Raw genomic sequence first — 22019 nt, 5'->3', positions numbered from 1 at the left:
TTACGAGAACGGTCGCCAGTTTCAGACAATGAGCCTGGAGAAATCGGGGCACCCGTTCCACATTTCAAGAAAATGGAAAAGAATCGCCTGACCCCGAAACCCTGGTGTCCGATTCCCGTCCCTCGGTCGCAACTTTCTCCACAATTCTCCATTGTGAGAGCATCGCGGTCGTGGCCTGTGACCTCACGTGCCACCAACGAGGAAACTCAGGGAGAAGTGCGACAATAGGCTGCGGACACGCGGAATATTAGGCGAGAAGCATAACTTTCTGAGTTTGAAAGTGATAAAAGGATTCGTTTTAAAAACATTGGACTTAAAGAAAAATTTTGTATAAAAATGTCTTGATAAAAGCTAGTTTTCAGAGTCGCGCAAATTCAGAAATCCCTCTTTAATTTGAGGTTATGTGCCCGTAAGTGGGTGAGGTTGAAGAAAAGATACAGGTAGACCTTAATTTACGATAAATCAAGTTAACGGTTTTTCGACTATACAACTGCAGAAAGAACTAGGCATGCTATAGAAACCATGTTTCTTAATCTGAAGATTGTGAATTTCGGTCGTTCCAATACACTCTAAATTTGAGATGTGCAGATCCAGCAAAAATAATGGCTGACACACGAATACAGAAAGCTTCTGCTTCTAGATAAAAGCGCAAAGAAAACGAGAAACAAACTAGACAATGAACTCTTGATAGCATTTTCAGAAGTATAATTCCTTTCGTTAGCATTTTTCTTTTACCACATATTGCCATTTTCTTTACAAGTCTATGCTTTGGCAGTTTAAATATGTTGCTCATTATAATCAGCTAGCTTCGAATGTAAATTTTCTGATCTTTTACACTATAACGTTTTTCTAGCAAATATTTCCACTTAAATTAAAATTACCTTTTGAAGCAAATGGTCGGAACAGGAGCCGAAACAGTCCTTCCGGTTTCACCGGCCAGCAAAATTTTTACAACTAAGGTAAGCAGAAGACTGAAGAATGCGATAGACTGAATCAGCAGTAAAATGTCTAGAGCCAACCCTCCCAGGCAAAGCAATCAAGAAGACGTGTTTCTTACTAACAAGCAGTACAGTGTATTTTCTAATATGACACTGGTTTTAGTAAATTAGATGTAGACTTTTAACATAGGTATAGATCCATAAGTAGAACATACATGCAAAATTTTATAACTCATTACATTTTTGTATAAGCTTGCAGGTAAACATGAAAATTAGAAATTCAGAAAATAAAGTTTAAAGATTAAATTTTTATTATTTACGATAAAATGCATGCGTAAGCATTTAGAATGCGCCTGTTTCATAGGAAGGTCCTTCGAGATTTATAAAATGCTCATACATTATTTTTTTCTTCATTCTATTAGCCCTCTGGGACTAGTGTTGAGGTTCTCGATTTAATTTCTGCTCCTTTCACATGTTTATAATCAGATTGTAAAGCAGAAGTAATAAAGAAATATCTAAGTTCAAAACGGTAAAAGTCGTAACAAGGTTTCCGTAGGTGAACCTGTGAAAGGATCATTACCGATGGTCAGATTCGTCTGACAAAAAAACATTGGTGAAACTCGTGGAAGGAGGTTTGCCTTCCTTCCCTGCACTGCACGCCACTGAGCGGCGTGGAAGCATAGAAAAATTTTGAAACTTCTGAAATTCCAAGTGGCCTAGTACCTACATCAAGGTGCCTAGTATATATTACCCGGTCGCATTATGACGACAAGAGGGAGAGTGTTGGACTTTCGGGTCCGATGCTAGGTTTAATTAGTACCGCAGTAGAAGGTGGACCGCCTCGCGTGTGCAATATCTCTGTGGGATCCTCTGAAGGGAGAGCTAAGGGGAGCTAACGACTTCGGTCGACTTCTTGGAGTATTCCCGTAAATCGAATCACCCCGGGCTTTCCCGAAAGGGGAGGTAATCTTTCACATATTTCGAATGCAAATGGAATCCCTCGGGGATCCATATAAATAAAAATGACAACTCTGAGCAGTGGATCACTTGGCTCACGGGTATTTCATTATGTTAATTCGACCAGCCATTCCTTCATTGAAAATCATCGCTACCTCATTTACTGATACATCAGCTATATGTTACGAAAAACCAAATGTGTTTGTATATTAATTTCACACGAGTGAGTTAAAAGACTCACTTACATATTGAGTTTTTCCATCCAGACATTTTTTAATGATTTAGGCTCTGAAAGCTCAGCAAAAATAGGCTTAATCTCGTCCATTATAAGAACTAGCACAATATTTTCATATTTGTACGAAGAAACATTTCATGTATGCTTTTTTTGTTTTGTACCGGCACCATGAAGTAGGTGCGACTGCGCAGAAATAATGCAGGGGTCGATCATGAGTGGAACTATAATGGCAATAAACGGCTCGTATAGGTTTATGCGTTTTCGATAGAGCTATTATTTTTCCGAGTAGAATTCCCATAATATGTAATTAATTTATCTATTAGTTTATTAGTCGAATGATTTTTTTTCCACTGATCGATCTGACAACTTCTTACCACGATTGTGTTTAATTTATGTAATCTTGTACCCATGCGCTATTGTACTTGTCCTGCGCGTTCCACTTTCTCTACAGTATATGGTATACTATTTTGAATCTCGGTAAATACTTCTATGTCTCTAACTCATATACATTTTCCATTTCAGACACAATCTTTGAAATATTATTTTCCCACCATCAATCTCCATTTTACTCGAATACTTACAATAGTTTTTTACACACTGATGCTTTTCTTCCCAATTATCATATGCCATTCCACATTTTGGACTCTTCTACTGCTCACAACCCTTATAATATGATGACAGGACTTCAACATCAAGAATCCTTTCTGTAAAATCTCCAATAACTCTGCAAACCCCAACACAAAAACGTATGTCCACCACTGACATAAATTTCATTATTTTCAGTAGGCACAGTTTCTCTTTTAGCATTCTTCATTGAGTTATCAGCGACTTCAGAACTAGCTAATTTTATTTTCTTCAAAATTCGGTGATATGACATTTGAGAAAGAGGAGGAGGAAAATCCATAGCTGTGCACAAATTTTATATGCTCTACAGACCTGATCTGACTGTACGCATAGCATAGATTATTCTACTACGTACCTAATTATCATGATAACTTGAATTAATTATAGATGAACGTTGTAACCCTGATATTGAAGTATACTCTGTAAAAAAACTACATGAGCAAATGCAACTATACAAGCTATATATATATATATATATATATATATAAACAGTAACTACAAAACGTCGAAATAAGTCATTATACAATTCTTTTTTCAAGACTGCTTCAAATTTGCAGTAAGCGCATATTATAAATTTCGGCAATTTTAACAATAGAATATGAATATTTACAAATTTATAATCATTAGTATGATTAGGAGTATTAATACGTTCCTCCACACGACAGCCTAAGCTCAGTTCTTTTGCTGATGAAACATCTACCACCGTTTCATTTGGATTATGCTGGTTTCCGTGAAAATATATTTCCTTTTCGTGATAACTAGCTGATTTACGAGATGCATTTGTTCATGTAGTTTTGTACAGATTATACTTCAATATCAGAGTTACAGCGTTCATCTATAGTTAATTCAAGTTATAATGATAATTAGGTATGTAGCAGAATAATATATGCTCTGCGTATAGTGAGATCAGGTCTGTAGAGCATACAAAATTTTCGCACAGCTGGATTTTCCTCCTCCTGTTTGCTTTTTTTTTTCATTTTAGAAGAAATCAGGAGCAAAAAGAAAGACGACAGATAATTAAAAATTGATAATAAATATTACAACTTTTTAAACACTTATGCAAAAGAGAGCGCTCAACAAAAAGCAAGAAAAATCTAACATAAATCACGTGGTTTGAATGAGAGCTCTGTTTCCTTCTTCGATGAAAAAATACTAATATGAACATTCGCAAAATCAAGGGACATAAATAATACCCGCAGTTGACTTCCTCACTCAAACCCAAATACGGTGTATTTACATTGTGCTTAAAGGGCACTTAATGTTTGAACTTGAATATGACTTGAGTGACATTGATATTTTCTATTGCTGCAGGCGTAAATTTTGTCCGATTTCGATGCTGTTTGATTTAAATTAATCCTAATATTTCAAATTGTTTTTTGAAAATAACTTTGAAAATTAATTTTTTGACGGTGCTAAGTGCCCTTTTAGACAAAGCAAGTGAAGGCCATTTACTGAAGGGCAGGTATGCTTTCATGAAAGACTTTTTAATGGAAGTTGGCTCGTATTTGTGGTTTCGCTCCTTGGGATAAATCGCAAAACAACCAAGCAGCTAATCTGTTTACTGGGATTTGAAATTAAATCGAACTACTGATTTAAGTAATATTATTTCCTTGGCCTATTACTGAGAGGGATGGAGGAAAGATTAGTCATAGGTCGAAGAAGCTCTTATCCCTGGTGTACTCTTAGTCTGCTTGTAGTAGATAGCCTATTAAAATCTGTTTCCTTTTGTGTTGATAAATCTGTTATTCCTCTCCTCTAAAAGCAGTTTCATACAAATGAATCAGCTATCCGGAAACCTGGATTACTGATGGTAAATATAAGGCTTTATTAGCTAAGGGCAATCGACGAGTGACAATGTCGAATCCCTGAAGAATCGTTAATACAATAGTTGGTATTCTAATTCTGTTCGGCTAACCACCGTGGACAACAGCGGTTCACAGTACAGTTGTCAGGTATCTGCCACTATTGGAGGACCGAAGGCTACATAGAAAAATATTGTATGCCTAGGTATCACGAATTTATATTTCTTTAAGTATCAAAATTAGACCAGCGTAGTTGAAGTCGAGTCATTAGCATGCCCAATGGAAAACAATTAAATAATCAAATTGCTGATCATTCCGTTCAAGTCAAGATTTGGGCTGGAATTCAATAATAAGCATGAAAGAATCATGTGAGAAAATGAAACGTGGAATAAGCCTTGTAATATCATTTAACATTAAATCATCAATACTGACTGCATAATGGTGTGAAATGGAATTTCTCTAAGTTTCTGAATGACCTGCTGCACGTCCTTATAGAAAGAATTGACGCTTCAATGCTATCAAGATGAAGTTATTGACTCAGTTGTGAGACAGAGGCATTGCTCGCTTAATGTGGCCTCTATATTTATTTGATCTTAGCACCAGTGAAAATATTTGGAATGCCCTTGGTCGTGCTGTCTTTGCAGGTGTACGCCCTCCAGCTACTCTCAGAAAATTTCCGCCTACTCGGTGTAGTGGTTAATGACTCTGAATGCCGTATCTATGGGCCCTGGTTCGAATCCAGGAGAAGGCACAAATGTTTGTAAATGTATTGTTCTGTGCAGCAAGGATGCATTCAAAGTACACGGTGAGCCGAAAGTTCTTTGAGTAATTGATAGTAGAGGAAGAACCTCGGACTGTTTCCAAAAGTGGGGAGAAGCTGAAGAGTTAGCAAGGTCCGGCAATAGGTAATATACCTTCGGGAATGCACAGTGCCAGCCTTGCTTCAACCTGTAGCTGTACTCTCAAAGAACTAAAAACTGCCCTGCAAGAGGAATGAGGTTATTAACCTCGGCTACTCTTGACCAGTTGAATGAAAATACTGAATGCCGCTGCACAGTTTGAATGAAAGTCAGAGGTGATCGCAACACGTATTAAGATAAAGTTTTCTTTTTCAATAACTTTAATTTAATACATATATATATATATATATATGAGATCATAACTGCACCTAAATGCTTTTTGTTCACGAATACAGAACTGAATGTGAAATTTTGAACTAATCAAAGCATAAGTTTTCCAGCTACAGTGTCTCACAAAAGTGATGGGACACTTGTGCTTTACAAAAGAAAACTGTAGTAAAATAAATTAAAATAACATGTAAAAATGTTTTGTGGGTGTGTTTCATACTTAAATTTAGTAACAATTATTACATAACATACATTTTCTCAAAATAGTAAAATATTAATTTAATAAAAATACAATTGTTGAGAATGGAGCAAAAAATAGCTCACATAAGTGATGGGACATTTACTTTTCCATCAAATATTTATCCAAACATTTTACTTTTTAAAAGGTTTTAATATTTTGTTGGATTTCCTTTTACTTTTGAAACATGATTTAATCTTCTTGGGATGGATTCGACTAATTTTTTTGTGATTTCTGGAGTGATTTTACTCCATTCTTCTTGAAGCACCGATTTTAATTGTTGTTTTGAAGAAATGGTGTGTTTGCGAATTCTTAATTCGAATTCTTGCCAAATATTCTCTATGGGATTTAAGTCTGGAGATTGTGGTGGTGTTTTTATTATTTCAGGACAGTTATACAGCAGTCAGAGTCTAACGTTCAAAGCAATGTGCTTGGGGTCATTGTCTTGGCAGAACTTAAAATCGTTATGAAGGTTCAATTTTCGTGCTGAAGATTTCAAATTTTGATTTAAAATGTCAGTATACTTATACTGATCCATTATACTGTCAATAAAAACAAGATTACCAACTTCATCGGACGACATACACCCCCATACCATAACTCCTCCTTGCGAAATTCTTCCCTGGGTTTTCTCCACACCAAGACTATACCGTCAGAACCAAATATATTAAATTTACTCTCATCAGCAAATATAACTTCATTCCAGTAATCAGAATTCCTATTTATGCTGGATTTTGCGAAAGCCAGTCTGAGTTTTCTATTCTTTTCACTTACGAAGAATTTTTTTCCTGTCTGCTCTACTGTGATATCCAGCAGATCGAATTACTCATCTAATAGTCTCAGGGTTAACAATTACTCCATATAATGCTTGTAAATCAGCAGCAACTTTAGGAGCACACATTCTTGGATTTTTTTTTAATATTTCGAACAATAATTGGATAGTTTTGATGGTCGGCCAGGTCTTCTTTTATCCTGAATCATATGATTCTTTTTATATCATTTAATGATATTGAAGACTGTTGAATAACGCAAGTTAACTGTTTCAGCAGTTTCTCTAATAGATTTTCCACGTTCAATATGCAAATTAATAACTAATTTTCGAATTTCAGGCAAAGTTTCTTTTTGTTTAGCATTCATGGCTGCACAGAGCTAAAAAACATAAAAATTCCAAAACAAACTGGAGATGATTTTATAAATTATTGCCAATTGCTTTTGAGTAAAAATAAAAACCCCAAAAATATTTTTATTGTAGTACGTAGTAGTATCTAATGGTGTCCCATCACTTATGTGAGCCATTGTTTGCTCCGTTCTAAACAATTGTACTTTTATTAAATTAATATTTTAATATTTTGAGAAAATGTATGTTATGTAATAATTGTTACTAAATTTAAGTATGAAACACACCCACAAAAAATTTTTACATGTTTTTTTAAATTTATTTTATTACAGTTTCCTTTTGTAAAGCACAAGTGTCCCATCACTTTTGTGAGACACTGTATATCTAAGATACAGTCGCTTGTTGAACTTTTTGGAAGCAAAGAACTTTTTGTATAATAAAATGAATAACATCTATTTTTAGAGTATATAATAAAACAGAAAGGAACCGGAGATTGCTCGTCGAATATACGATTTCTTATCATAAATGAAATTACCAAAGAAATTGTCGAACACCAAAGGTGGACTATAATATCCGACAAATTTAAGCATTTAAAATTTACGTATTGTTCTTGTTAAATATCAACAAGAGCTGCTTACATTTTAAAGTATTTTCAACATATTTTGCAATATTTCTGAAGTTGCGTTTTCAATATATTTCATATTGCGTATTGTTCTTTTAGTTTTAGAAACTGTCGAGTTTATTTAAGCTGCTTCTTTATTTAGGTTAAACTCTTTAAATAGGTTCAGGAAGAAATCCAGAACTATAAAATCAGCTGATTTCGCTGCTATAAACAATCGCCATATTCAAATAAGAAGTGAACTGGAAAAATCCTCGATTACATCGATTTTCTTAGAACATCGATTTTTCCTCCAGTTAAGTGACAAATGCTAGAAGCCTGTGGTCCCAGTTCCTTCAACAGGTGCAATAAAACACTTAAATAATTTCTTGGATTCTCTTTGTGTGTAGTTATAATTTTTTTGAAACTACACATCCTGCTATATCCAAATCCTTCAATTGGTTCATCTTAAAACTCTTGGGGCATCTGTTAGTATCTGCCTACTTGCACTTATTTGTCTAGCTGTCGGGGGTCTTGAAGAAATATGGTCTGCACCCTCCTTGGTTCAGTGATTTTCTGAGCGTAAACTTCACACCACATGGACACTTATTTGGATGTAATGATATTTAGTGAATAATTTGTAGCTTCTTAGAATCCTAGAAGTACCTATTTTCCCCATGCACGAATCGAAGAAAATTACGACGACGAGCTTCATTATCCATAGCAATTTGAGAAAGGAAATTGTCATGCTTTTTTTTTTAAATAGGTACTGACATACTGTGAATTCCAGTTTGTTCTTTTCTGGGAAAAATTTTAATATAAGAAGGGAGAAATGGTTACAGTTGGACTGAGAGAAAATGGGGGTTATTCAAAGAAACCCCTTTATTCTGTATTGCTATCACATCGAGCATCAAAATCAACAAATTTAAAATTATATAAACGCTGTTCATTAAAAATTGATTCAAATTATATTGACATCAGTTTTAAATTTATCTTTATTGCTTAACCATTTCCTGTAACTAATCTCAAAAAGGTATATTATTTGCAATACAGAAAAATAATAAAGCAATATTACGTTTCAGAGTTCTTCAGTGGCAATTAATCTTTCAAAATAATTTAGTCTTCTGTTTGAAATAAAAAGTAGATAAAAAAGTGAGTTTTATTATTATGCTACTCTTTTTTATTATTTTTTTCCAGTATTTTAGCAAACGAAGGCTCTTCACTCAACTGTGAGGATAAAAAGAGATTTTGTTACTCTGAGTTAAAATTCATAAATTACTTTAACTTTTAATGTTTCTTACTAGTAGAAAGATGAGGATTCCAAATCAAATTGTCAGAGTACATACAGGGTGTTCCAAAAAAAGTGGAAAAAGGCTGTATAAAAGATTTAGAAGTCTGACAGAAAAAAATGCCACTGGAAAGAGTGCAGTACACAAGCAATTTTCAAGAAGATATTCTGTTTCATGATGTCATTCCCGACGAGGTGAATGAAGGAACACTGTGGTACAGATGTGGGTCTTCACTATCCCGCATGACGTATCTTAAGTAAAATGTGCTCAAATCGCCAACCGCTAACATCAGTATGAACAATGTTCCATCGTTGAATTTTAGTCTGTCCATAATCCAACATTTATGGACTTCTCAGAGACAGTGATCATGGTTGGATAATGGACGCATTTAAACATGTCTAGCTTTGCGATTACAGACACCTTTGAATTTTAATTATAATAATATAAATGATAATTTTTATGAATATTCCCAGCATTATCATGATTAATAAAAGATGTTTCAAATGTTATGTATTATGTACGTCAATATAGAAAAATAAATTCCCACTTTTAATAATTATTTAATTTTCTATATTTATATATAAATTAATTTTTCTATATTTATATATAAAAGAATATATATATTCTTTTAATAATTTATCATTTTTAGAAATTCTTTTAATAAGAGGCTTATCTAATTTAAGAAAATGGAGATTCTAAGGAACGAATGGATGCAACTGAAAATAATTAAGACAGACGAGAGACAGAGGGAGAGCGAAAGTTTTTATTCTGATTTTCGTTTAAAACTGTTTTCAATTAAGTTTTTTATCTAATGGCGTGTATAGTTGTTGAAAATAGTGTATAGGTCTGGGAACATAGCTGAGCACTACGATCTTAATCATTTTGAAACTTAGCTTCACTGATTTAAAATAATATTTTTTCTACTTCATGCGTCATTTGGAAAGACTTTCTGCGGGTTATTTATGAATGAAATTTATATACTTCAGTTTTCATCAAAATATCTTTAATCTTCAACAGTGAAGTTGGGGGGGGGGGAGTTCTGGAGAAATCTGGATGTCGAAATAATGCTAAAACTAATCTCATAAAGATATGCAAATTATATTACGAATTTAAGTAAATATCTGTAATCAGGATTGAAGGCCATTCATTTAAATACAAGTTGCCTAATGTGTTGTGAGTTGTGGAACTTGTTTGGGAAAAGTTTTTGTAAATGTTTCTTTGCGAACGTATTTAGTGTTTTGTAACGCTATAAATTGTTTACACAGTGGATTTTGTACTTTGCTTAGTATTAGAATCTCATTTCGAACTAAACTTCAACAGGAAAAAAGAACGAAAAATGAAAAATCTTCATCAACTAGCTTTAAAGTTTAGCTATTTGTTGCACTAATATAAGCTTCTCAGAAAAAAAAAAAAAAAATGTTCGAAAAGAAACTGTAATTTTCGGAGCATAGAACTTTAAATTCAACTGTGATTATTAACATAATTTCATGAAAGCTTTCAAACATTTCATTTTCAGAATAAACATCAGTCTTTATGGGCATAGCTTTATAAATGCATTATTCAACGTAATGAAACTCTAAAAATAATTAGCGAAGACTGACGAAAACATTTTTTCCCTCTCCATTTCTTTAACTAGCTAATCAATGCTGGTATTGAATATGAAATATAGATAATTAACTAAGATAAATCAATGCGTATTCCGTTATGAATTGAGTATACCAGTCATTTTAAAAAATTTACTGGAGTCAATTGGTTCAAAAAATATTTATTATAGGCGAACTCAAAATATTATGGAAGTTTTCGTGATTTTCCTCATGTGTAGAGTGAAACGAGCCATTTTCCTTTAAGAAGTTATAGGGTTCTAATTTTCAAACATTAAATCAAAGTCCTTTTGACCTTATGACACTGAAATGCGAGTTATCGCTTCGTCGAAAATATTATGAAAAAAGTCTTGAGAAGGTTTTAAATAACTTTTTTTTTTTTTTTTAAATTTAATCTTTGAATAAGCACAGCTTGTGCGTATAAGTAAAAACCCCACTTGCGAGTATTCAAAATAACTTAAGTGTAAGTTTCAAATTGAAAGTAATATAGTCGGGACTTCTTAAGTTAGTCTACTTAAGTTAGCTCAATTTCTTTTATGACGCGTTTTTAACTTGAGCTAAAGAAATGGCTAGACTCGGAATAATCACTGGCATAAATGAGCGATTGGACGTAAACTGCAGGCAAGCCTGTCAAAAGTTCTAACACTAAAACATTCACAACCCTGTACTTTACAGAACTATTTCACATTCTGGTGAAGACTGTGGAAAGGAGAAGTTATAATAAAGGCTTAACACATAATAATTGGTTAATTTTTAAGGATTTTAAGTTTTACTAACGTTTATTTTATTTTAAAACTCTACTGTCCTCTCTTATTTTCCACTTCCGGCCAGAATAAACGAGGTTAGTTTTGATTATGCAAATTGAGATTGCAAACTGTTAAGTATTTAAGTTGTGGCTTTTAGCCAAGAAAGAGTTAGAGAGAGAGACTTCTCGCTACCTTACCTCACGCCCGCTTTTCAGTCAGTTGCTGTTCGCCTTTAAGGCTAGAATTTATTTCTCTTGATATTCAAGACGTATTGTAGTTTTCCCGCATTCTGCGTACTACATAAGTAAAGATTATAATGTCAATCTTAGCGTTAATGGTCTTTGTAAAGCATTTGAGTTTAGCTCTTATTTAATTTAATTAGTTTTAGTTCTTTCAACCATAAGTTTAATTAGTTTTAGTACGTTTCAGACCATAAGTGCTGGTCTTTGTATCCCGAAGCACGGGAACGTCTGTAAACTATGTGAAGAATAAAGGGTAATTAAACCCTTCCCATTTGTGTCGTATCTTCTACATTTGCAAGAACATAGTTTTAACTCCCTGTTTTTACTCAGGACTCCAGTATGTTTGCAAAGGCAATAAGAAGAAATAGTAGTCCCGATAAATTAAGATAAAATTCCTTACAAAGTTCTCTACGAGAGCATCTCTCCTCTTAAGCAGATAACCTTCAAGTGCTTTGCCAGAATCATCCCTCCCCCCCAAAAAAAAATTAATACAGTAGAATACCCTTTTGGAAAATTCATTGACCTAAACCTTAGGCGTGTCTTGCCTTTTACTGCTCATTTTTAGTAACAATAATAATGCGTAACATTGTAGGGTTTAATTTATTTTTTATTAATAGTTACTTTAATTTGTGAACCTTTCCTCTATCCTCTTATTCCTCTCGTGTTTCCTCGACAGGATGTAAATGAGTTATGGTGAACGAAAGTACTTAAACTGTTGGAGCGAAAAGTTTAATCGGCACGTTGAATGCACGTTGCTATTTTCTTCCAGCTGTTAATCTTAATATCGGTTGTGCATTTTTGATGTCGAGTTATTATTTTGCCAATGGAGGTTCTGAGTCAGCTTAAACTGTTAGCTTAAACTGAACTGTGTAGTCTCACACTAATATTTATATTTAGTGTTACATTATCCTTTACTCACTGCAAGTAGGTGTTTGTAAGCACGTCAAGTCCGTGCCGTCGGTAAACTATAAATGTGTTCAAGAAAAGGGCCTTTTACACCCTTTCCCTGGTTGTGTTTATCTTGAAGCCTGTACGAGAATTCGCAAGGATCAACACTTAGGTAGATCTAGTCTCATTTTATGCTAGCTGAACAAACTAGATATTGCAACGTGAGTAAAAGCAATCTGAAACAGAATACTACTTGTATGAGACAAAGCTTTATAATACTCGTATAAATTATGCTTTTGAGGGAAGAATGCTCTCGTGGAAAATTTTCTGGGCGAAACTGGTTTATATACGTGGGGATTTTAAACGATGAACAAATTAATTAACGAAAGATATTTTAATTAGACAAACTATTATTACATAAATTTAACATTTAAGAGAATTAAAAAAAGTAATGATTCGTCAAAGTTCGTTTTAAACAAGAGCAGCGTCTCTGCTCCCCCGTTTATCGTCTATCATTTCAAAAACGGTAATTCTCCTAATTTTGCTTGGCGCCTTAGGAGCTCGTAGTAGTAGAGCATGGACCTTATAGTAGAGAGAATGACGTCACGGCATCTGCATTTCTTCACAGCTCCAAGCGATCGGCATTACATATATATGCATTTAACATTGAAAAACACGTGCAAACTTCTTGCACTCAGGTCTTTCGACTCTATAATAAATCGAACACAAAGCCAACTTTCAATGTTTCTTGGCTTTAGTTTCGTGACTACGTATTTGCCTTAAGAAGGCCCGTGAATATTACGCAACATAAAATGACTACTGTGCACTCTTGAATTTTTTTACGCTTTTATTTGTTTATGGGTTGTTTTTATTTTTCATAAAAAAATTAATTCATCTCTTTTCCAGCCTTTTTTTTTTTTTTTTTTTTTTTTTAACTGGGGAAGAGGGTCTTTGCTCTTTACAAGTTGACGGAGATTATGTCCTCATCCAAATTTTCCTTTTATTCCTCCCCTTAATTTTCAGGTGAAAGAATTTGAGAAATGTTTAGAGTATTTTTTGTTAATTAAACTATTTTTAGGATTTAAACTTTTGCGTTTTCGTAGTCCTCACCAGGACGCAAATTAGTTGCTTAAGTCGAGATCTTTGAATGTTTGCGCGTTAGAACTTTTGTAGTGTCGCTTGCAGTTTACGTTATATCTCTCAATTCTGCCAATGATTATCCATTTCGACAGCAGACATTAAAACGCGTCATTAAAATACTGAGCCAGCTTAAGTAGATTGCTTTGCGTAGGCTCCGATTACGATACTTTGAATCTGAAACTTAGTTATTTAAAATATACGCAAGGGGCGGAGTTTATTTGTACTCATAAGTTACGTGCTTTGTTCAACTAAAGATTTAATAAAAAGATTAATTTGACTTTCGTAGGACTTTCGCTTAATATTTTTAGACGAAGCGATAGATCGCTTATCAGTCTAATGGGGGTCAGGACTTTAATTTCTACACAGCCGATATTTTCAAACAGCAGATCTTTTATCAGCAGCAGCCGTTGACAAATACCAAAATACTTATAGAAAGTATACTGGCTTATCGTATTAATGAGTAATATGTAACAATAATGTAATTATTATTACATATTATATAATATGTAAAATTTACATAAATAATATAATACTCAGGTTTTAAAGAAATATTAAAAACGTCGTGGGGCTTCACAGTGAAATTCTGGGATGAGTTTGATTTTTCCCCCCCTTCTTTCTTTGAGGGAGGGAGAGGGGAAGAATGTGTATGAGAGTTTAATGTTAAAAATTAGATACGAAATCAAAACTCTTAAAATTTTTCAAAACGGTGTATGTCTGTCGTAGGCTTTGCAGAAAATTCTCGTAAAAAAATCTACACATGTTTTTGTCAGTTTAAATACATATCAAAATAGCTAGGCAGCAAATTACGCTTACGTAAATTCCTTTTGTCTTTTCGTAACTGCATACATTGAAAGAGATAATACGTCATGTGGAAATAATGTTACCAAGTTACTTTTAGAAAGATCCCTGCTGAAACTCATCCTCTGTCAGACCGGTTTTTTTTTATTCAGCGATGACAATTCTTTATTGTTCCGGAATCCAGAAACGTTTCAACTCCATGCTTGTCAGTGAGCAAACTCGTCATCGCATCAGCCATCAAATACGATGACTCATTCGGGAGAGTGAATTTTGAATGGTTGATGAGAAATAGCGCTTAATATTATTCGGATATAAACCTGCCTGACAGTTTTGCATAAAGTTAGTTAAGATTATGGCTATTTGTTAATATCCGATAAAAAAAACTTTCAAATGAAGTAATACTACGCTAAACCCATTTAATTTAAGGAAACATGTTACCTCTTTTATTGTACGTGTTGTTTTTGTTTCAAATGTTTTCCCTTTTTGTTTTGTTTTTGTTTATTGTGGCCAGATACCGAGAACGTTGCCCAGGGTGCACCGACGTGGGGTGGGAGAGCGAATAACATCCACATGAAAGGAAAAGATTAGAACGGATTCGGAGGTTTTCCACCCTCTTTCTTATTCTGTTCGTCCATAATATTATTATGGACGGATCGTCCATAATATTATTATGGATATATATTTCACATGAGAACAGTAGAAAAAGTGCATTCGAAATTTGGAATAATTGTTATATAACAGCTGTGGAATTTTGTGTTAAATAAATACCTTCTACTTACCTAGTAAAATCGAAAGCAGTACAAAGTAAATAACAATGAAAATATTTGAAATATACTAATTATAGCCATTACTTATTTTTGGTAATGGAAATGAGGTCCTTGTAAATTTAATTCTTAAAATAAGATAACCCAATATAAATTTGTATTGTAGGGTTTTGTGAATTAGAAATAACTCAAACTATGGATGTCAGTGCACTTTCATTCATAAAAATACACTGTAAACAATATTAAACAAAACAAAATATGATGTTGCCGGCAAATAACCTCCTGCAGATTCCAAGGTTTTAATAGAAATGAGCTTTAAATAAAGTATCACCTATGGTTGAGCGTTTGTAAGCAAAATCTAATTGATGAAGAGGGATCTGTTCCTGTTTGCCTTCGAAAATGATAGAGTCTTCACTAAAATCTATGCCAAACACAAGGGTAAGGCCCACCAGCCGCCGAGCGGTGAAAGCAGCTGGACACTGGTAGTTCGGTCCGAGGTTCGAGTCCCGGTGAACGGACTGGTTGCAAGGGCGTTTTCGTGGTTTTCCTCATGTGTAACGTGGATACGAGCCAGTTTCTCTTAAAAAGACCTCCACGGGGTATTCCTCCCTTTCCGTGTAGTGCCTAATAGCGGATCACGTAATAAGTTTTAAAAAAAAAACAAATAAGAGTGTTGTTTTGTCAAATTTTATGTAACTAATTTGTTGTTTCAATAAACAGAAAGCTCCGTAATACGAGATTTTGGATTATATTTTGTGAGATATAGTTGGCCATGTGTTAAAATTAGTTATTACCAAAATAACCAAATGAATGCCCTTTTATTTTTTTGTAAAAGTTGTATTTTATTGGACAGTTGAACAATGTATAATTTAATTATTTTTAATTTAAAAAAATTAACTCTCCCCCCTCCCCGTCCTAAAAATTTCTAAAGGGGCAACATTTGAATAGCTCAGGTGTCCATTCTGCTTCCTATCACAAGAGAAAAAGTAATGAAGTAATATAGAACATGTTCTACGAGGTTGCTCAAAACAAGAATAATTATGGCAGTTCGAAATAATTTATGAATAGCGAAATTTGAATTTCACTTGAGAAGAAACGGTAGGCAAAGTAATACCAGATCCTAACTAATATGAAGAAATGAAAAAAATTGAGACGAAGGTTTCGTCAGTGTAATAACTACTACAGACGCTCTAAACAGATTGGATATGCAAGCTGACAGTTAAATAAAACTCTAGCTAAAATGAGCTAGAATCTGAAAGTGAAATCCCAAAACAAGCCCAGAAGTATGCGAAAGATATAATATTTTCTTAAATAGTATAATTCCAAAACCTCTCTGCCGCTTTGTACGCACTCTCTTTTCTTTCCGGTATACTGTCTTAATTGTTTTAACGCATTTCGACATACAAATGACATGCATATGCTTATTTGAAGGTATTTGAAGGCTATAGCGAGCCATTGTTGTTGAGCGCATATCTGAAAGTTTAGCTGCTTAGAGGGTTAAGCGACATTAGGAGCAGCATCTTTACACGTACGGCGTAAGCCGAGTGGAAATTTTAATTGAAGCAAAAGACTATTCGAGGGCGTTACTATTCCCCAGGATAAACTGCACTGGTTTTTCTATTTAAATAAGTTACAATATTCGAAAGAGAGATAATTGACGTATATTGCTTTAATCTCGAATTACTCTTTGAGTGCCAGAAATAATTTCAGTCAGCTGTGCCAGGATCATTGAAACATATGTTATTTTACAAACAAGTCGCTGCCACACCGACAAGACTTTTCCACTTCGATACAGCTTCAAACGGCATCGTTCAAATCGAAATGGAAATGGCAGACGGCGTGTCATTTTGTGGGTGCTTACTGTTGTATCTCCCAAGGCTAGGGAACTTCCTTTTCAACGTAACCGCAGCACCAAAGATGATCTCGAAGATGCGATGACCGGGAGCATGTACACAAAAATGAAACGCGTTCTTAATGGTGGGTGTGTCAGCACAGGATGGGGATCATTATGGCTTCCGCTCCTCCATCTCGCTCTAACCAGTTCCCTTTCTAAATGCAGCCCATTTGTATGCCCCTCACTTCTCTCGTTCTCTTCACGCATCACCTCTTCTCTCTCTCCTTTCGCACCAACGGCACAGCAGTAGATGGAGATCGGTGGGTCCTGAGTTATATGCTTGGGATTTTGATTTAAGAATCTGTAAATACTCGGCCTCCGGATATTAGGAAGGCTGAGCTAAGAAGACGCAAATATTCCGAATATTTTCAGTGTCATTACTTCAAAGCTACCATTTCATAAATAACTGAAACCTCTCTGCTTGCATTGAGATAAATGACACCTGAAATAATTGTAATGAATTTTTGCTATTTCTTTCCTGCAAGAAGAACAAGCTTCTCTTCTTGCAGGATTTAAACTAACGTAAAATGTAAATTAAAATTTAACGTAATTTAAATTCACAAAGAAAAAGCCTATTAAAGAGTAATTATTCTAAGTCAAATTATTCTAATTGTGCGAGAAAACTTAACTAGCAAAAGGCTAACATCAGTCTAAAGTTAATTCTCAGAACTGGGTGAGGGTATATCACTACGGTCCTTGTGTCCTGCCAAAATTCTGTCCTAACTTTCTAATACCCTTTCCTTACATACACGTAGATAATTTGCATCCTGCAAAGCACGCAACAGCAAATGAATAAAACGAACCATAGGATTTCAATTTCTTAGATCTTGAGATGTCATAATTTTTGACTTCAAATTTCCATTATAGCGATCAACTTTCTAACTTGAGTCATTTGCCACTCATCTTTAAAGTTTCGTATCACTACAATATATAAATAGTTTCCTTTTTCCTCAAAGATTTCATATGAAGAAATGAGTTTAATAACTTAAAACCTAAACGATATTTCAAGTTTTCATTAATTCATTTACTGAATAACAACGTTTTAATAATACTAATGTTTTTTTCTTAAAAACGAAATTTAGGTGAAGTTAGGAAACCTACAGTGTGCAATATTCAGAGCTCTAAAGCTAGAAATGCCCGAGTCCTACGGAAGGCTTTCACGAAAGAAAAATAAACAATAATGATAATAATAAAATAATAAGTAATGAATAATTAAAATTGAATGCCTGAGTACTATGGAAGACCTTCACGAAAAGCAAATAATGATAATAATAAATAATAATAATATTATTAAATTAATAAGTAATGATTATTAAAATTAAATAAAATGCAAAGAAAATAAAAGTCAATAAATTAAAAATCAAATTGATGACAAATAATTAAACAATAAATTAAAATATCGGAGGTCATTTTAATTTGGACTCCAACTTGAATTACAGTTTCACTTCAAAACCAAGCGGGCTTCAGCTAAATTTGAAATCCTGGCAATACTGCTAGGAAAAGAATAAAGACTGAAAAGAAAAGATAGTGAAAATTGATTAGAAAGGCAAGTGAAAGGAGATTAGATTGTGAATTCTGAGAAATTAGGTGAAACTCTTTACCGTTTAATCACGAAACCAGTGAGTGTTGCAATATGATTAAATCATAATTAAAATTTATCTTAATTGATTTAAAAGCGGAAAAAATTGCATCGAAGTAAATTGATAATGAAAGTATCAATTCAAATCAAAAGAAACGAAGTACATTTTTCTAACGTAGTTTTAAAATTCGATAAAAAAGTCATCAGTTAAAAAACACTTAAATAGGATAAAATAAACTAAAGTAATTACAATTTTTAAAGAGTGAATATATGTGAAATAAATTGATTTCGATAGAACTGAGAATCGGTCTAGAGGGGGATGTAGAATGAAATTTCTAAAACTAATTTAGTAATTTAGTGACTTAAGAAATGGCATTTTTTTTAATTTCAAAATTCAAATAATTGCTTTCAATTAAACTGAACCATGAAGGCCAGCTCTTAATAGGAATAAAAAAATCAATTAATGGCAGAATTTGAAAGAATTAGTTCAAATCCAGCTTAATATGGATTTTTGAATACACATATTTAACACGATTTTCAAATGTTCTAAAAGATAAGAAGAAAATTTGCAGTGTTAAATACTGCGAATTATTGATAAAAAACAAACGCTTATAAAAGAAGGCAATAAACTTTCATCTAAAAATTTAGTACTGCATGTCAAGAATACATAAAAATGCCACGAGTCAAACATTTGATTTAGATCGATGCAAATATTTGATCACTTGTTTCTCTTTCTTTCATGCCTCTTATTTACATATATTTAACTGTAGAATTACAAGTTACTAAAGTTAAAAATGAAACTAGGCAAAAGTCAGTGTTCAATATTTACAGAGAATCCTTGGAAATTGATGCAGTTTTCCATAAAACCAATCTACTGAAGTGCTGAATTCCTACTTTTATTTCTGATATTAACAAGCGTCTCTGTTTCTCATCCATAGAGATATCTAAAATTTCTCTACATTGAACTCTTCTTCGACTAACCTGTGTGCCTTTAAAATAACTATTCTTTAGTTGTTTAAGATTTATTTATCATTTCTGCCTATTTGATTGTTTCCCTTAAATATGAAATCTGTATTTTATTTCTTGGCATAACATTAAAATATTTCCAAATTATTTAATGTATTTAGAATTTCTAGTTATAGTATGTTCTGGAAATACGTTTCCTATGAGAATTTGAAAAGTGTGACGTCATACAATTATAGCTGCTTATAAAGAAGTAATGAAAGAAGAAACTGTTTAATATGCTCTTTACTGCTTCTTCAAAGAGGAAAAAGGTCCGTGTTGCTACTCAGAACTTGAGACCGTTGCACTATTCATGATGTTTGAAGGTACGGATTCTAGTTTTCCTGTGTGGTACTTGTTGTCATCAAACCTTTCCTCTAGTCAGACCATTCAAGTTGACAGCCTCTTATCTGAATCTTGGTACGAATTGCCAGACCAACGTTCCAATGCACCAAGATCGCGTTATTCTAACATCCGTTCACATTGCTCAGAAACAATAGCAAAGTTTCAGAATAACGCGTCTGATGTGTGAACTTCCAGTTTATTTTCTAGTTGCAGTGTAATGACGATTCTTTTTAACTGGTCTCCCAAAAGCCTCAGTAGGTCTGAATAATGAAAATTCCCGTTATTATTAAATCAACACCTGAATTTAATATTTCTGTTACTTCGATTTTTCTGATATTTTTCTTTCTTTTTTTAATATTTTAATACTTTTATTAAATTTTACACTGAAACAATAGTTAGCTGGAGAAACTATCATTAAAATTTCCTTTAAAATCTTATATTTACATATAGGTTATATCTTTAAAATCCACTTATTTTAGAAGCCATTTAGCAGACTGGCAAATATTTTGCAAAGTACTTGAGAATTTCAGTAATGTTTTCTTTTATGTAATCATTTGTTAAAACACAACACTGTGAAAGCTAAAAGGCAAAAACACCATATTTATTTGACAAATGCCTTATAATGAGAACATGAACTTAAATTTAAGATAGTTTGGACATATGAGTTTGGATCAGTGTTATGTACAGCCAACATGGACAACGATAACGTCTGCTACATGGCTAGGTATAGAATGAATAGTAGACTCCGTATGATAGCCTGAGTTATTTCTGACCGTTGGACCTCTATTTTTTAAAGGAGGAATGGTTAATTACAGTTCCTTTGCAAAAGCCGCTACAAAACACCTTTAACAGGGATTGTAGCTTTTCGATACCCTTTATGACGATTATTGTTGCGCTTTACGAACCAGACATATTCATTGAAGAAATGATCTTCAATGATGAGCGAGTTGTCTAAGACAGTAGCGGAGTATATTATGCATACAGAAAATATTGCTTGTTGCTTGTGATGTGCGTTTAAGCATCGTCTTTTCCATAGATTGCTCGTGTGATATTCTGAAAATGTGGGACAACCACAAAATCTAACATTTCTATGATATAAAGCTGACTGTTCAGCATACCTAGCATACATTTTAGACGAGAGCTGAATTCATACCCAGTGGCATCCGAAAGGAAATCCAAGCACTGGACCGGTATGATGATACGTAATGAAAAACTTAACAACTAGTCCTCATGTTGCCGCTATAAACGCCTAATGCTGTCAAAATGTTCTTTTTAACTGGAGCGTGGAGTATAAAGACTTATAAAGTTTCGAGCGTGGAGTATAAAGACTTTATACCCCGTGGCTGTGAATAAAGGAAGTGTTCATCTATAAATTCGTCTGAAAGATGACGTTACTCCATCCACAAGTCCAAGAAACGATATTTAACGAAAGTGTACTTCAACGCATTATTATAACTGCAGATAACCTGCTCTGTTCCGTTAGAAGTCGCCTTGAAAATAGTGTCTGAATTTGTATTACTCTACATCGGATATTTGTTCGAATTCGGAAGAACGCTGATTTGAACTCTGTCTTCTTGCACGTGGCGTATTTATACTTTGTAAGCAAACAAAGAACGAGTACATCCGATTCCCGTGTAAAACGCCTGCTCTCTATTCTTCTCTTTTACATTGCTTGCAAGGGATGTTATTAATGTTTATAATGGGCATGCGATGCACTCCTGGATTCTGTTTGAATCTTTTTACATGGTATAAGCATCATTCAAATTTTAAGATAATCCGATTTTCAGATTCAAATTTTCTGTTAAGTAATGCGGATACTATTAAGTATGTGTTGCAATTTCATTAGACAGCAGTTTATGTATGTGTGTAATGATGTTTGTGGGACAAATTCATTAGATATATACATGAAAAGAAAACCTCAAAATACAATGTAAGCATAAAAGATTTTTATTAATTGAAAAAAGTTCGGAGGAAAAATGGTTTGTTTTTCTCACAAAACCTTTGGATTTTAAAAAGTGCTGCAAATTTCTCTCTAATTACCTTTCTACACAAGCTTACCGGGTATGGTTTGGATCCAGATTTACAGGAGCTGTAG

The 22019-nt window shown here is 33.6% G+C and overlaps 1 long non-coding RNA gene across 1 annotated transcript in view; it reads right to left on the bottom strand.

The window, feature by feature from the left end:
* LOC146996333 (uncharacterized) overlaps nucleotides 1–22019 on the bottom strand; it is a 343935-nt gene that overhangs the window by 82968 nt on the left and 238948 nt on the right. The window lies entirely within an intron of this gene.

The sequence above is a fragment of the Stegodyphus dumicola genome, chromosome 7 (assembly GCF_044657685.1).
Source record: "Stegodyphus dumicola isolate Sdum_Otavi_A_Nest chromosome 7, ASM4465768v1".
NCBI classification, from domain to species: Eukaryota; Metazoa; Arthropoda; class Arachnida; order Araneae; family Eresidae; genus Stegodyphus; species Stegodyphus dumicola.
Note: the sequence above shows the minus strand (reverse complement) of the source record. Positions and strands in the feature narration are given on the sequence as shown.